Genomic DNA, 18312 nt, shown 5'->3' on the forward strand with positions numbered 1-18312 from the left:
ATATTTGAAAGTGTCATTATGAATCTCTCTGAATATGCGTCACATATGGTATGAGCCTTGTACTGAACAGCATTCTACCTTCACCATGGACATTGCTACAGTATGGTTAAAAATTATTAATTTTAATAATTGGCTGAGTTTCTGGTGTCACTCAAAGGAGATCAGATATATGTTAGCACTGGAGGACATGGTTAACAGACCACATTGCTTTGCCAACAATGGACAATGGTCTGCACCTGTTGTCTTAGGCTTTTGGATATTGGCTAAAACTTTAATCCTTAGAACCTTTTTTATGTAATGCCAAAATGACAAAACTACTAACACAGAAAAAAGTCTCAAACCAACATAAAAATCAATGCTTCACACTCTTCAAGCCCTCCTCAATTTGGGGAATGTAGACGTCTGTGTCATTGCTTAGACTTGTTTTAAAGTCATAGAAAAAACTCTGGCAGTGCAAGATTACAGTCCCTTCCACTCATTTAGATCAACTGCAGCACAGACAAGGGACTAAAAGTGGAGTTGTCTTGATCTACGTTATGACTAACTATACCTCTTGCGTGGTCAAACAGGTTGGTGCCATGGAGTTCATCCACATGCAAGTCACCATAGATAGGGTCCCTTATCATATCTTAGCTATGTATAGATAACCATCTATGCCCCAAGAGTCTCACAGGTCTTACCTAGATCTATTACAAAAAAAGCTATTCAGGGGTGACTACAACTACCCTTTTATAGGTTCATACTAAGCTAACTGCCCTTACGAGCCATTTTTTAAGCCTAACTGATTTTTTTCTTGTGAGACTCAAACCCTGCACCTAGTGTTTGTAAGGAAAACACTTTAACCATTAGGCCACTGGGAAACATACACTGCTTTAAACTCACAGGCACAACACTTCCTGGAATTTATTAACACAAACATCCTAGAACAGGTAGCGCTCTCACACCACAGGTTCAAACATACTTGATCTAGTTCTCATCAACATAGGAGAACATTGCCCAACCCCCCCACCCATACCATATCCTCACTAGTGAGGTCAGATCACAAAGCAATCTCTTTCAAAATAAAAATCAACTTGGAAAACTCAACTAAACCAGTAACAGCTAGGAACTAGTCTATGGAAAACTACATCGTATTAAGTGACAGTTTTTCAAAATTCAAGGCTCCCTAACCCGAAGATCACAGCTACCTATGCAGGACTATACACATAAATCCTGTTCAAAGATGCAAATGGCTGAATGGAGGCTGACATACGTACCAGAAGTAAGCCCAAAACAAACATAAAAAAACTCTACTAATGGAATCCTTACCTCAAGGTATATAACAAAAGAAAAACAATCACAACCATAATCAGAAAGACCAACTCCCATGAAGACAAGGGCTGTCTGCTTCTACTAAACAAGAAAATAAGAGATCTAATTAAGTGAATCAAGGCCAACTGCAAGGTCTGGATAGCCTCTCAGGCTCCAAAAATGAACCTCTGCTGTAGGAGATGCTGACACAAAACTCTCTCCAAAAATAAAGCACAATGGTCAAGTAAAAATCAGATACCAATGTTTGGTACATATAGATTAATTTATTCATTGATGAATAATCTATACTTCTTCCCCCACTCGCCCCAGCTAACCCATGTGAGATCCCTTTTAGCATACTCCCCTCAGCTATTTAGCAGGGATCAGGTTCTGGGGGCACTCGCTAAGGCCAAAAAAACTGACTGAGTAGGCCCCGACAATATCCCTGGTTACCTCCTGAAAAGTATAAAACACGACCTATCAGGACCACTTGAGGCACTCTTCAGCTACAGCCTTAAAAGAGATTACATGGTTAAGGTGTTTACCTTACAGACACAAGGTGCAGGGTTTGATTCTCACTTGGGGTGATTGGCTAGGCTTAAAATGGCCCACAAGGGCCCTTAGCCTAGTACTAACCTATTAACCTATACATATCATGTGAATGGGGTACTGCAACGGTCAGTTCTTTTCATAAGGGTGGACCATCAACCACTCCAGTGAATTACAGCCCCATCATTCTGAGAAATCTAAAATACAAATCCATGGAACAAATTATCACGGAAATGATTACAAGGACATTGGCAACCTATAGACACTGGACCCATCCCAGTTTGGCTTTGTTAAGGGAAGGTCATGCTTACTTAATTTGGTTGATTTTTTTTGTCAGGGTCACCAAGGCAATGATGAGGGCAAAACAGCGTATACCACATACTTTGACCTTGCCAAGGTATTTGCTACAATATCTCACTCAAAACTTGTTGACAAACTCTCTGATCTAGGCATAAATCCCTACATAACTTGCTGGATTGCCAACTAGCTCACAGATAGGACTCAAGAAGTCAGGATGGGTGAGACCACAAGCAACAAGAGACTAGTCACCAGTGGAGTACCCAGGGCTCCATCCTGGGGCAACTCCAGTTTGGCATCTACTTTTCAGAAGTCAAGGCTAACACTAAAGGCCTTTGGCTCACCATGTTCGCAGTTGACTATAAATTGGGAGTTCTCATAGATTTCCTCAATGACAACCATATCTTTCAAGAGGGTCTTATACAGACAAATGACTGGTACCAAAGCCATGGCTTAAAATTCAGTGCCAAGAAATGCATTATAATACCCTCCTGGAAATAATCAATCCAAGTTATTTACTTACTTGATAAAACAGCCCTAAGAGCTGACCTAGTAGTTATGAATCTGGGAACATATGTAGTAGACAGCAATCTGGCTTTCGACAAACACAGAGCAAAGACAGTGAGAAAATATTTCTGTCACCCAACATATAGGTAAGGGTATGCCACTCAGGTTCAAGGAAGTCATAGTTCCACTCTACTCAGCCCTTATCAGACCCATCCTGAAGTATAATGCCCACTTTGCCATGTACCTACCCAGACCCTTGGAACATTTGGAACACCCACAAAGGTTCCTTACCAGGAGAATCCAGGGCATGAATACACTGTCCAACACAGATCGCTTAAAGGTCCTATTTCTACACTCATTCCCTTACTAACTACTGAGAGGCGATCTATGGGCTGATAAGGCATCCTCACATCCAACCCTGTGGATATTTTGCAAATCCACACAATAAATAGCACCAGAAGCACTGATCCAAGCATTTAAACTTTATTTGTGACATAAATAGAACATGCTGGAGAGGTGGATATGTTTCTCAAAGAATCCCCCCATTATGAACCAGGCTTCTCATCCATGTGAAGTAAACTTCATTCTTGACCATATTCAAATAAAACCATGACCACTAGATGGGAAATTTCAAATTCACCCCCGGACTGACTTCCATATCTCTGTTGGACAGATACCATCAATAAGTAAAATATTCTTCAGTTAACAACATCCACACAAAATCCTTAGCTATCTCCTTATTAACACATCCCCGCTCTTCCTAATAGATGCCCAAGGTACATGTGGACAAACTTGGGCTGTGGTGCATGGGCAGGTCTATAAAGGCCCTAATAATCATTAGCCTTGTCAAAACCTATGAATTTATGAACTTAAAAAAAAAAGCAGAGTGTTTTATTCAAACATGTTGAACATTATATTCATTGCGCTAAGAGGGACAGTAATATTTTCAGCCTTTATCAATCATCAGCATACAAAATATTTCTCAGACTTTTTACCTCTGTCTGTATATTTCAATTTTACCAGCTTTTTGGTTTGGGGTCCTGTAAATCCATTTTCTAATGTTACTTTCACTGCAACATAATACACTCTGCTATGTCGATCATTGTGTCACTGTTGCAGTAGCTTAAGCTGGATGGGTTACATCCAGCCAGCGATGTGATGACTGACCAGTATTCAATGTAGGACACTGTTCATGTGCCCTATCTACTAACAGGGACAGCTGCATAAAATCAGGAGTTAAAGTACCAATTGTTCAAAATTTCTTCTCATTCAAGTACACTCCTCTTCAGGTTCAAGTGATTGATAGCTGGCTAGTGCCTCTTCAAGGACAGACAGATAAGTAACCTACAGGGAAATCCTTCCACAAAAACTTTTATTTTAAGAATAACTATGCTATTTCTGACATAAAATGCTTATTTTAGCAAGGACTTACATTTTTGTGTTGATCTTTCATCTGAATTTTTGTAGGAAAACGTGTTAAAAAATCACTTTTATAATGTAATTTTTTTCCTAGTTGTAAAAAATTTGATAGTAGGGATAAAAAGTTCTTGGAGGATATTACTGATTGTTAATCCTTGAGCTCAGAGATAAGAATATGAAAGGAAAAAGATACAGATAGATAGATAGATAGATAGATAGATAGATAGATAGATAGATAGATAGATAGATAGATATATGGGTCTACTTCTAAATCTCATAAAACTGAAAACTTGAACTTCAGTATTTCAAGACCAGAAAGTTGACACCACACAAAACCGAAACTACAAAACAGCAAAACTGAAAATATTGTAAACATAAATAAAATCCAATAATGCCCCCAAATAAACACAAATGCACCATGTAAGGCAAATAAACCAACATTACCATACATTTATGCAGGGGGACAAATCCCCCTGCACCCCCCATACCTCTAATACTTCTATATACCAACTCCGAGGTCATATTAACTCGAAAAAATAAAATAAACACAAACGTATGATTACCTGCCAGACACTCCCATTGCAGTCATATCTACACTCACTAATAACACCCACACACAATACACATGTACTGAATTCACCACATACAACACTCACACACATACACTCTGAACTACATACCCCAGCCTCCCCCCTAAAACTCCCCACAAAAACTAAAAACAAATTCCTACCCCAAAACCCTAAAAATTAAACACCTAGCTGAATCTCTGTATATAAACGAACATTGGCCGCCATAACACAACACCCTTAAAGAGACAGCACACAATAACGCACATACCAGACTACACCTAAACTGCATTCCGAAAATTCAGATTCGACAAAGTGCAGTTTTGAAAAACTGCACTTTTAACACTCTGGTCTCGAGATACTGAAATCTGAGATTTCAGTATTTTGAGATATAAAAGTGGACCCACATGTATGTAGATATATATACATATATATATATATATATATATAGAGAGAGAGAGAGAGAGATACAGGTATAGATAGGGGCACAGTGGCACAGTCAGTGACATTGTCGCTGCACTGAGGTGCCTTCTGTGTGGAGTCTGCATGCCCTCTCTGTGTTTGTGTGGGTTAATTACAGGTGGTCTGGCTTCCTCCCATATTGCAAAGACATGCAGTAGATGGACTAGATACTCTAAATTGACCATAGATGTGAGGGTGTGTGGTGTGGAAGAACAATGCAGCAGGAGTAGCAACTCAGAGGTGTAAATATTGGCTCTAGATGATTGCCACTGTTGTTGAAGTGACACCTCAATCCTGTGTACAAAAAATGGGAAAACAGTTTTGTGGATATGTATATATATATATATATATATATATATATATATATATTTATATATCTGTGTGTGTGTGTGTGTGTGTGTGTGTGTGTGTGTGTGTGTATATATATATATATATATATTATAAGTAATATCACAAATAAAGGAAGCAAACCATGGATATAAATCCAGTAAACCATACGTTTTGCTCAGTCAGCAACTGTAAGCCCAAAGGTAAAAAGTACGTAGTCCTTGAACAAGTTAAAACAAAAGATGCTTTAATCCAATAAGGTGAACAAACAGCAGGTAAGCGCTTTCGCCAAAGGCTTCTTCAGACCTAATGAAAAACTAATTAACAGATACATTTAAAAAGCAAAAAAGGCGGGAAAACACATAAATGATCCTTAAATTTAAAGTGCTAGTGCTCAAACATAGAGACTAAAACTGTTTCAGTTAAAAACCACATCTCTGTAAAGTAAATACTAAATAGTGCACTATGATACAAAGGTATGTATTTGTAACAATAAATACATTTCATATTCAGTCCAAAGTTGATATAAAATACTATGCTGTAGCTATCTCAGTTCATAACTAAATCTATGTAATTCAAATAAGTAAATGGGTACAGCTAAAGCATGTGACTGGAATGAAAAATAAGAATTGCATTTATAATAAAAATGTGTATATATACATCACTACATAAAACATGCATAAAAAACTGAATATATAAATACATATTTATATATATATATAAATATAAGCATTGTCGCTTATAAAATATAAATATATGTGTGCATATAAAAAATAAATAAAACCAAATGCATAAAAAAGTGAACTAGACACAATATCCAAAAAACAGTCATTTGTGTAGACCACGAGATTTCAAAAATGGTTTAATCGGGACCATGGCATTGAGGCCAGGAAATGTATCTGATCTTAGCCTCATAATCCATATGGATTCTCGTGTTTCAGTGTATGTCTTAATGTCCTCTTTTCTAGGTTTAGGAAAAATTTGTTCTATTATGCGGAAATTGAAATAATGCATTTCCCCTTCTGCTACCACATGTTTAGTTAGTGCATTGGTCTTGTTGCATGTCCTGATGTTATATAAATGTTCTCGAATCCTGTCCTTCAACATCCTATTTGTCTTCTCTATATAGAAGGCCTGACATCCTTCACAGGTAGCCAAATAGACCACATGAGTAGACGCACAAGTACCATGTACTCTAAAATCAAAGATTCTATTCGTGACAGGGTGGACAAATTTGTTATCTAAATTAATGTGTCTGCAAAAATTGCAGTTATTACATCTAAAAGTGCCTAAACTAGAATTGATTGGAACTGATGTGTATTCTTGGGGGTAACACAACAATATCTTTAAGTTCTTTTTATTCTTATAACTGAACCTGGGAGCTTCTCCAACTGTCTTTCAGAGAAGTATCAACTGTCAGAACCTGCCAATGTGTTCTCACAATGTCTTTGACTGAGCCTACATCGCTGGTATAAAAATATGGGATATGTAATCCCTCTGCTCGTCCCTTCTGTTCTGTGATTATCTATTCTAGGCTCCCTTCCATCACTACTAATCATTCGAGAACCTCCAAAATATGGGGCTGCACGCTCTCTTCTTAAATTAGTTATGTCTGCAGTGCCCTTTAATATATCATTATCAAAATAACCACATTCAAAAAATCTTTTTCGTAGGTCATCAATTTCTTTATTAAAGCCTGCATCAGTTGGGTTGTACCTGGAAGCACGTATGGCCTGCCCTTTAACAATATTACTATATACATATCCTGGATGCATACTAGATCTATGCAACAAAACATTTTTATGACAAGACTTCCTGAAAACTCCAGTATTAACTAATCCATTAGGTAACCTTTCAACATATATATCTAAAAAAGAGATCCTATCCACAGAAAATTTGTATGTAAATTTCAAATAACTAGTATGTGAGTTCATGTCACTAATGAATAATTCCAATCCTGATAGAGTACCTGTCCATAAAAGGAACAGGTCATCCACAAATCTCCTATAGACTGGGACAAATGTAACAAAATCTTGCATAGGAAATAGGAACATACGTTCCCATTCTGCCATGAACAGGTTGACGTAGCTATTGGCACAAGATGTGCCCATAGCTACGCCATCCTTCTGTAGATAAAACTGTCCATCAAAGAAAAATGCATTAGCTTCCAGGACTAATTTCAACAACAACATTACCAAATCTATTTGGTTATCATCCATTATTGCTTCCCTTCTAACATAATTCTCAAGCATAAGAACTCCTTCTGTGTTAGGGATGACCGTAAACAAAGACTGGATATGAAGTGTCACAAAATAATAATGTGTAGTAACAAAATCTCTATTAAAGAAATCATTCAAATCTAAAAGAAACTCTTTGGTATCACGTAAGACAAATTCATTCAAATCAACTAAAGGCCTAAGTTGCTTCTCTATATATATTGATAGCGGTTCAGTAATCCAACCCCTCCCCGCTACTATAGGTCTAAGTGGGGGGTCTTCTCTTACTTTATGGATCTTCGGTAGTCCTTGTATCACAGGAACCAAGGGATGCTCAACATATAAATACTGGTACAGCTCCTTACTTATTGTACCACTTTCATGGAGTTCCTCCAAAATATTCCATATATTAACTATAATAGAATCAATTCCATTCATCTCAATTCTCTTATAAAAACTAGTATTCAATAACATGTCATTCATTTTACTGACATAGCGATCCATACCCATAAGTACAATCCTCCCACCTTTATCCGCTGGTCGGATAGCTAGTGAGGCATCAGACATAAAGCGTTTAAGTGCCTTGCGTTGGTGAAAAGATAAATTATTCCTTTTACTAATTCTATTCTTTCCAGCACTAAACTTGAATAAATCGTCTTCCACTAATTTGCTGAAAGCAGCTAGTAATGGGTGCAAGGGAGGACTAAATGTACTAGGTTTTCTGAAACTATCAGAATACATAGTAGTATTACTATTAAAAAAGATTTTAAGAGAAATATTGCTGACAAATAGTTTAAAATCACGAAGAGTCTCCTCATAGTTGCTATGGGTGGCGGGAATAAAAGATAATCCCTTAAATCCTCTCCCTAAGACTCTAACTCTAAAGAACCTAGAAACACTCCACTCTGCTAGCCTGAACTAGTGACTGAGAATCTGTCCTGCCTGAAAGCCAAGAATACATACATTTTACTGAACCAATTGGACTCCACCCGTACCTTAAGATAGAGCAAACTCCTCTCCCTAAGACTCTAACTCTAAAGAACCTAGAAAGTATGTGTTACAATGACTGTAGTGTTATTACATTTTACCTATTTAATGCCTTGTAACTGAGGACTGCTCCCTAGCCAGGTCAGCCAGTACACTCGCTCTATTCTACCCCCTCCTCCCACACCTCATCACTTTACCCACAGGTTAACTAAGCTGCTTAGTTTTGTTCCCCTCCTCTATTCCTTGACTTTAAAGCACACTAGGAAGGCTTATTTATTTATTTTTGTTTCTATTCTCCTTTTCTAAGGACTCGCCCTACATGTCTATCCCACTGCTCTGATCCATATATTATCTAACTGCAGGCTTGAACTTTTCTCTATTTTCCCAGTACTGCTCACTCCTCTATTCTCACAACTCCACACTCTCCTCTGGATACATCTTTACCTTACCTCAATAGTCAGCATTTCACTGATTGTTCCTGGGGCCCTTCTCCTTCACTGGCTCTATCCCTCATGTTATTACCCACTGCCTGCCTCACCTAAATCCTATTATCTCTCTCTATCTTACCTCTGCTACCTGAGTTCCCTCTGCTCTACCACCACTCACCTGTTTTTCTCTTAAGACCCTCCTATCCATATTATAACTTGCAAACACAACTGACTAACTTAGATTACAACTCTCCTCTGCTTACCTTACCTGGATTGTGGGGGTCTTGCCTCAGTCCACTGCTTACCTCTTTCGACCTTTCTCCGCCCTTTCTACCCCTACCTATTATATCAATCCCTAATCCCTGTAACTTCCTTTCCCAACTACATAAATATTACCCACTCCTTCCGGCGCCATCTTTATTCTTCTTGACTCGCTGGCTGTTGCATGTCCCTGGCTACGGCGTCCTATTCCAGTGTGTAAGTACTGTTCTTTTGAAGCTGCATGTGTGTAGTCACTGCATATCACATTCCTGGTCATGATTAACTGTCTACTGTTACCATTTCTCTACCTTGGCATCATTTAGTGAGCCGGTGTAATTTTTTCACTGTTATTTGGTCAGCTTGTAGAAGCGTACAGCACGTGGATCTCGGTGCACGCTATTCTCAGCATTTGGCTGTGGATGATACAAAGGGGAAATGTAATGTTTATAGTATAATTAACCAATTTGTTCTACTTGTGCTGTTTATTGAACCAGGTATATTTCTCATTTAAGACTCTGGTATTTCTGGCTGTGGAAAGGGCGTTCTACCTTTTACTGTTATATTACTTCCGACATAGTGATTGATCAGCTGTATAGGTACTAGTCAGAAGTCGTCCTTGTATAACGGCGTTTCCTGGCCAATAGTTAAGGAGGTATTCTGCCGTTTTGTCACTGTTAGTACTTCTTGTCTGTAAGTAATTGGGTAATATTTTCTCCACTGCTCTTGCTGTTCTCTAGGGAGTGGATGTATTTTAATATTGAGCGTGTTGATGCTTCCGACGGAAGAAAGCAGACTTTAATTCCCTACACTTAGAAGTTCTAAGCTTACATTGCTTGTGCTACTGTTTAGTAGCACACACATGGTGTTTTTAGCGTTGTGGTGCTTCACAGCTGAAAGATCACTTTCCCTGTTTGGGATTGTGTGTCAGCTGATTTCTGCTACTAAGGAGATGTATAGTTATGATATTAGGCTTTAATCTTCCTACTTTTAATAACTACTACTATTGGCGCTGATCCCTGAATCAGGTTGACTTTGTTCTTCTAGGCTATTGATGCTCCTGACTGTAGATTGTGAGCCCTACTTACTTATGTACAAGGATTTGTGACCTGTATTGATTGCGCAGTTGTAATTATACTGGCTATATGCCGTTTTTGGCTCTGCTGCTACCCGGCTAATAGTAAAGGGGTTTTTCTGCTTTTCTTTACTTTTAAGTAATTCTTGTCTGTCAGTAACAGTGCTATAATTTTTCCTATGTTGATATTATCAGGTTTCTACTGCTTTCCTGTCCTTTGTTGCTGGTTTTTCAAATGCGCTGTGACTGCCGACTGTAGAAAGGGAATTTTAATTTTCACACTAGTGTTTTCTGTTTCTGCATTGCTTGGGTACCTGCATTGAAACCCTGCACAAGTTTCTTTAAGCACGGTGGTGCTTCCCAGCTCTGAAACCAACTCTCCCTGTTCTTATGGGTCCGTGAATCTGTTGTTCTTTAGTGTGTTGGTGCTCTGACTAATGAAAGTGGGCTTTAAACTTTGCGACAATAGGCTGTCTAAGTTTGTCATGCATACGCTGGTGTCTTGGGACTAGGTACATGCTGATTTTTTAGTATCTTAACTAAATGGTAGTGAGCCCTACTGTGGCGTGAGACATCCTTAAACTGATAAAGGCTTAGTACTCTAACACTCCATTGCTCAGGGTAATCATAACTAATTAATATTTATAACATATGTTATGTAGCTTTGAACCTAATTTGTTGCAAGGGTTATAGGAGTCTTCTGTACAGTGCTATACATTTGAATGTACCTAGTTACGTCAAATAATGAAGTTTTATTTCTGATAAACTGCTAATTTTTGCCTGCCACTAACACTTTGTCACCTACAATTTTTGCCCTCTCTGTACTGTTCTATATTTTTGAATATGCTTAGCAATGTCATGTAAGGATTTTGTATTCTGTGAAACTGCCATTTTTGCCTGCTACTAACACTTTGTTACCTTTAATTTTGTTTTCTCTCCCTATATTCACCCAGCACTCCACTCTGCTAGCCTGAACTAGTGACTGAGAATCTGTCCTGCCTGAAAGCCAAGAATACATACATTTTACTGAACCAATTGGACTCCACCCGTACCTTAAGATAGAGCAAACTCCTCTCCCTAAGACTCTAACTCTAAAGAACCTAGAAAGTATGTGTTACAATGACTGTAGTGTTATTACATTTTACCTATTTAATGCCTTGTAACTGAGGACTGCTCCCTAGCCAGGTCAGCCAGTACACTCGCTCTATTCTACCCCCTCCTCCCACACCTCATCACTTTACCCACAGGTTAACTAAGCTGCTTAGTTTTGTTCCCCTCCTCTATTCCTTGACTTTAAAGCACACTAGGAAGGCTTATTTATTTATTTTTGTTTCTATTCTCCTTTTCTAAGGACTCGCCCTACATGTCTATCCCACTGCTCTGATCCATATATTATCTAACTGCAGGCTTGAACTTTTCTCTGTTTTCCCAGTACTGCTCACTCCTCTATCCTCACAACTCCACACTCTCCTCTGGATACATCTTTACCTTACCTCAATAGTCAGCATTTCACTGATTGTTCCTGGGGCCCTTCTCCTTCACTGGCTCTATCCCGCTCCGTTCGCCCTACGGGCTCACTCCGCTCCCCTCCCTGCCCCCTATTCCCACCCGCCCCCACTGCTTCTACATTTATTCATCTAAACCACTCCCCTTCAATTAATACCAATCATAGGAGACCACACCTTAAGTTCCAGAAACTCCACACCCAATACTCACCTACACTATCCAACTTATTCATCTTAACATTCCACTACTCTCTACACTGACACTATGCCACTACTATCTACCTATCCTAAACGGAATCTCCTACTTCCATACATCATCACACCTCTTCTTATTATACTTTATCTACTTACTTTCTATGAACACCTCCAGTACATAAACCTTTCCCACCCCACAAAGCAAACCTCCTCAACTCCCATAGCCTACACTCATTCTCATTCAAACACACCTAGCACAATAACCTACTTATCAGCAAAATACCACAGACTAAATCACATTAAATACTATCGGCCTCAAGCCAAGAAATCTCTGTTCTTTACATGTAAACACCTACAAATCACACTTAACTATCAGCTCCAATCAATAATAGATGGCGATATCCAACCTAATCCAGGTCCAAGCCCTACACTTCCTACAGTTACCCATGTAGCAACCCTACTACCACCCAATCCCTTATTAGACCTCCCAACTCACTATTAATAGCCCATCTTAATATAAGAAGCATAAATAACAAAGTTGCCCAAATACATGCTCTCATAGATGTACATTCATTTGACATCCTGTGTCTTACTGAAACTTGGCTCAAACCATCTATACAAGACAATGAATTTACTCCTCCAGGATATAGCACATTAAGACAAGATCGATTAGCTAAAAGGGAGGCGGAATAGCAATACTTTACAAGTCTGGACTACAAGTTACCTCAATTGACTCTAAGCCCCCTCCAACTAGTAATGAGGAAATACTTATCTCCAAACTCCAACTCAATAACCATAAATCTATTTATATTATCGCCGTCTATCTTCCCCCAGGGAATAACTCAAACAACCTAGAAAATATCCTGAATTGGCTATCAACCAACTATCCCCAAGAGACAATAGTACTCGGAGACTTTAATATAAATTGGAATAGCTGTACCTCAGAACAACCCTCTACCCATCTTAATTTACATGGCTTTACTCAAACTATAACCTCCCCACAAGGACCAATAAACAGAACAACACTGAAAGCACCCTAGACTGGATACTAATAAATAGACATCACCTAAGCTATAAAGTAGGAACTCTCCCTGAGGATATAAGCGACCATGCTCTAACCTTCATAATCAGAGACAAGACTGATATCCAAAATCCAATTACCTATAGGGCAGTGAGGAATAAAACAAAATTTAACCCTGATATTTTCAAAAACGAACTTAGAGCTTGCAACTGGGCACCCCTTAAAAGTCTACCCTTTGAGGAAGCAGTAATCTACTTTAACAGTAAATTTCTACACATTCTCGACCTCCACGCTCCAAAAAGGACCATTAAAATTAGAAACAAACCAGCCCCCTGGCTCTCAAAAGATACAAAACAAAAAATGCTACTTAGAAATAAAATCTGGACCTTATGGCGTACTACCAAAAACCATGAAGATCACATCAAGTTTAGACAGTTAAGAAATGATACAAAAAAATCAATATTGTTAGATAAAAGAAAGTACTACATACAACTCCAAAATACCCAGAAAAGTAACCCCCAAAAATTTTGGGCAGGTATAAATACTCTCTTACACCCAGGTCGTACTGTCACCCCCCCACCTGTAGGTGCAGACCACGACAATCCAAAGGAAGTAGCAAGAACCTTTAACACCTTCTTCACTGAAACCATTCAGTCTCTTTCCAACCAACTATCCCCCATAGCTCACCTCTAACATCCCATAATACTACCTTACCTCCCCCATTTCATCTCAAACCCATCTCTACATCCCTTATCCGTACCCTTCTGCAAAAACTCAAACCTACCACGATTGCTGCCGATCTCCTTCCTGCTGAATATCTACAGATAGCAGCAGACGCTATAGCCTACCCAGTTTCCATTCTGATTAACAGAACAATCTCTGAAGGTGCAATTCCTATCACATGGAAGATTGCACATATTATCCCCCTTCATAAGGGTGGTATAACTCTAGGGATCTATCCAATTACAGACCTATTGCCATACTTTCTCCTTTGGCCAAAATCATGGAGAAATGCATTCATATGCAACTGTTAAAACACCTTATAGACAACAACTTGCTAGCTAGCTGCCAACACGGTTTCAGGCCATTTCACAGCACTACTACTGCCCTTTTATCCTTCTCCGACCGTATAAATAAAAATCGCAATAACAACACTCTATCCTCAGCCCTCTTTATTGATCTCTCCAAAGCCTTCGACATGGTTAACCACAAACTTCTCATTAACACACTGAAAAACCTGTCCCTTGATACTCTTTCTATACAATGGCTTGAATCCTACTTAAGCAATAGGCAACAAGCAGTCATGTGGGGGAACAACCTATCACCCCATCTCCCCATCTCACTAGGTGTCCCCCAAGGTTCTATACTGGGACCACTTCTATTCTCTGTCTTTATCAATGACCTGTACACTGTTATTCCTCAGGCCTCCTTAATACAATATGCTGATGACTCCACATTAATCTGCACAGCCCCAAATCCAGCAGACCTTCAATCTCTTACCCAAAAAGTGTTTAACACAGTTGAGGATTGGCTACAACATCAATGTCTTATCCTAAATCCTAAAAAAACCAAACTTCTACTTTTTACTCCCACCCATAGACACACACCTCTCAACTTCACTGTCACTTCTAACAATGGAACTATTATATCCCCTGACTCTAACACAAAGCTCCTAGGAGTACTAATTGACAATAACCTTAACTTTGAGGCCCACATAAACAATACCATAAAACAGTTAACAAAAACTAGGCTCACTATATAGAATCAAATCCTTTCTTACCCCACTAGCTAGATCTACTATTGCCCAGACCCACTTAATCTCTACCCTCCTCTATGCCTCCCCTATTTATACTAACCTCTCAAAACCAATATGAACAAACTAGTAGTCTCATACAACAATATTGCAAGATTTGCAACTGGCTCTACATTTAGGACCCACCACTGTATTAATTATAAAAATCTTGGATGGCAAGAGTTACCCAACCTACTTCTACTTAATCAATTAATAATTGCCTATAAAATCCTGTACCAGCCTAGTAACACACCAATTCTTACCAACCTTATCACTCCCTACAGTAACCTTAATACCCTGCGCTCAGCTACTAAAATGCTAGTACTAACACACATAGCCAACAACAAGGCAGGGGACTCTCTATTTTCTAACACCGTTGGTAAAACCTGGAACTCTCTTCCCAACGACCTAATCTCTCTACCATCACTTACACAATTCAAAATCAGGCTTAAATCCTACCTTAAAACACATTGGCTATGCACCTGTCTTAACCCAGACTAACAACTCTTGTCTTCTCACAAAATTTCTAAATCTTAATGTCTGCATAATCTATCTGCATACTGGAATCCAGTAGCTGAACCTGTCTTTCAACTAATTTGGACTATCTCTTATATCTTAATATCTCTCTTTGTCACTCTAGTATCTTATGTTAACACACCTCTTTCTAGCATGTTCTTGTACTGTACTTATTTACTTATTTCTTACCCAACTATTTATTTCTATAAGTTCTTTTCTGCATAAATAGCTAAATTGTATATAGTACTTCTGTTCCTTAAACTGTGAATTTATTTACTGTTTTTTATTTGATTAATGTCATACACTGTTTTGTACTATCGAGGAGCTTTTCTCCCCGGGCCTCTGCTGAAAATGGATATGTGTCCAGCTGGACTAGCCCGGTCAACAAATGTAAAATAAAAATAAAAATAAATAAAAGTTCCTCTTCTGCAGCTGTAATTATCTGTGTGGACAGGTTAACCACTATGTGTTCATTCTCCCTTCCCACATTCTCTTGATATTGTGATTAGGTGTGGTTGTGGAGAGAGTTTCCTTTTCTGCCTGCCTCTGCTGGCTGATCGTGTTCTCCCTTCTCTCCTCTCTAACCTGATGGGGAAAGGGTGTGTCACACTAAAATTCAACTCTCCTTCTGGGTTCCTATCTAAGCTGTGCTGATCCTGTGTAGTAGATTTAACCTGTTGTAAGCCCCCAATATTAGTTTTCCTTCTCACCACTATGTCAGTTTGAATCGGTAAAGATGTACCTAAAGTATCCATATTAGACTTATCAGTAACTAAAGGAGAATTATCTCTATTGTTAGATGGCGATGCTAAACATTCATCAGATGGAACAGATACATGATTATTCACAACATTCATGGTATTGTTGTCATTACAAATAACACTACTAGCCATTCCTAGTCTTGTTGGCAAAATAATGCCAACAGTACTAGTCTCAGGTTCCATATTAGAAGTATCAGTCGCTGCACCAGGAGTAGTAATTCTACCCTTTGGTAAATGTCTTTCAGTTACATCCTGGCTGGTCCTAGGCCAGGTGAAGATATTCCCTCTACGAAAATCCAGGATGTCCCTCTGTAACTTAGATCTTTTCTGATCTAACAGCCGTTTTTCATACTGAGAAACATTATCAAGTAGTTTACAAAAATGTTCATCTACGCACTTCGTCGGATATAGTTCATATAATTCACTCTGTTGTTTAATAATACTCGCCCTTAAATTGTCTTCTAAAGGAAGAAAGAAGTCATTAAGTAACCTCATATAACTGAGGCTTACCACTATATTTATTTTCTGCCACTTGAAGAGAAGTTCTGCATACTGAGTGCCTGTTGTTGGCATCTTAAGCACTCTCAAACCTCTTGGAATAATACGACATTGTAGGCAGACATCGAAATGCTGCCTCTGAGTTTGCATGCGTTTCAATTTACATAGATCCACATCTATGTGCTCAAGTGCTGAACGTAGAGCTTCAGTATCATAACGTTCATTATAGATATTACAGTCGGAGCCTTCAGTATCAACTTCATATAAAGATAAGGGGTTGTATTCATCATGAATAACCTGCGTAAACCTCTCTAAGGCAGTATGTTCAATCTCTGATCGCTCCTCATTCCTCGCCATCTCATTACTTCTCATCACTTCACTTGGATGTATAACATACAGAAGTTCCACTGCATCAACGTTAACACCATCCATGTCCCCGCTAAAACACCGGCAAATAAAGATAGCAGTTATAAAGTCCAATAAGTATTCTAGCGGAGTAAATGCTCCTTTGTGAGTAGCAAAAATAACAATAAGTAATATCACAAATAAAGGAAGCAAACCATGGATATAAATCCAGTAAACCATACGTTTTGCTCAGTCAGCAACTGTAAGCCCAAAGGTAAAAAGTACGTAGTCCTTGAACAAGTTAAAACAAAAGATGCTTTAATCCAATAAGGTGAACAAACAGCAGGTAAGCGCTTTCGCCAAAACTGAGATAGATTTACATAGATTTAGTTATGAACTGAGATAGCTACAGCATAGTATTTTATATCAACTTTGGACTGAATATGAAATGTATTTATTGTTACAAATACATACCTTTGTATCATAGTGCGCTATTTATTTAGTATTTACTTTACAGAGATGTGGTTTTTAACTGAAACAGTTTTAGTCTCTATGTTTGAGCACTAGCACTTTAAATTTAAGGATCATTTATGTGTTTTCCCGCCTTTTTTGCTTTTTAAATGTATCTGTTAATTAGTTTTTCATTAGGTCTGAAGAAGCGTTTGGCGAAAGCGCTTACCTGCTGTTTGTTCACCTTATTGGATTAAAGCATCTTTTGTTTTAACTTGTTCAAGGACTACGTACTTTTTACCTTTGGGCTTACAGTTGCTGACTGAGCAAAATGTATGGTTTACTGGATTTATATCCATGGTTTGCTTCCTTTATTTGTGATATTACTTATTGTTATCTTTGCTACTCACAAAGGAGCATTTACTCCGCTAGAATACTTATTGGACTTTATAACTGCTATCTTTATTTGCCGGGGTTTTAGCAGGGACATGGATGGTGTTAACGTTGATGCAGTGGAACTTCCGTATGTTATACATCCAAGTGAAGTGATGAGAAGTAATGAGATGGCGAGGAATGAGGAGCGATCAGAGATTGAACATACTGCCTTAGAGAGGTTTACGCAGGTTATTCATGATGAATACAACCCCTTATCTTTATATGAAGTTGATACTGAAGGCTCCGACTGTAATATCTATAATGAACGTTATGATACTGAAGCTCTACGTTCAGCACTTGAGCGCATAGATGTGGATCTATGTAAATTGAAACGCATGCAAACTCAGAGGCAGCATTTCGATGTCTGCCTACAACGTCGTATTATTCCAAGAGGTTTGAGAGTGCTTAAGATG

The sequence above is a fragment of the Protopterus annectens genome, chromosome 5.part0 (genome assembly GCF_019279795.1).
Source record: "Protopterus annectens isolate FY-2018-M chromosome 5.part0, PAN1.0, whole genome shotgun sequence".
NCBI lineage: Eukaryota > Metazoa > Chordata > Ceratodontiformes > Protopteridae > Protopterus > Protopterus annectens.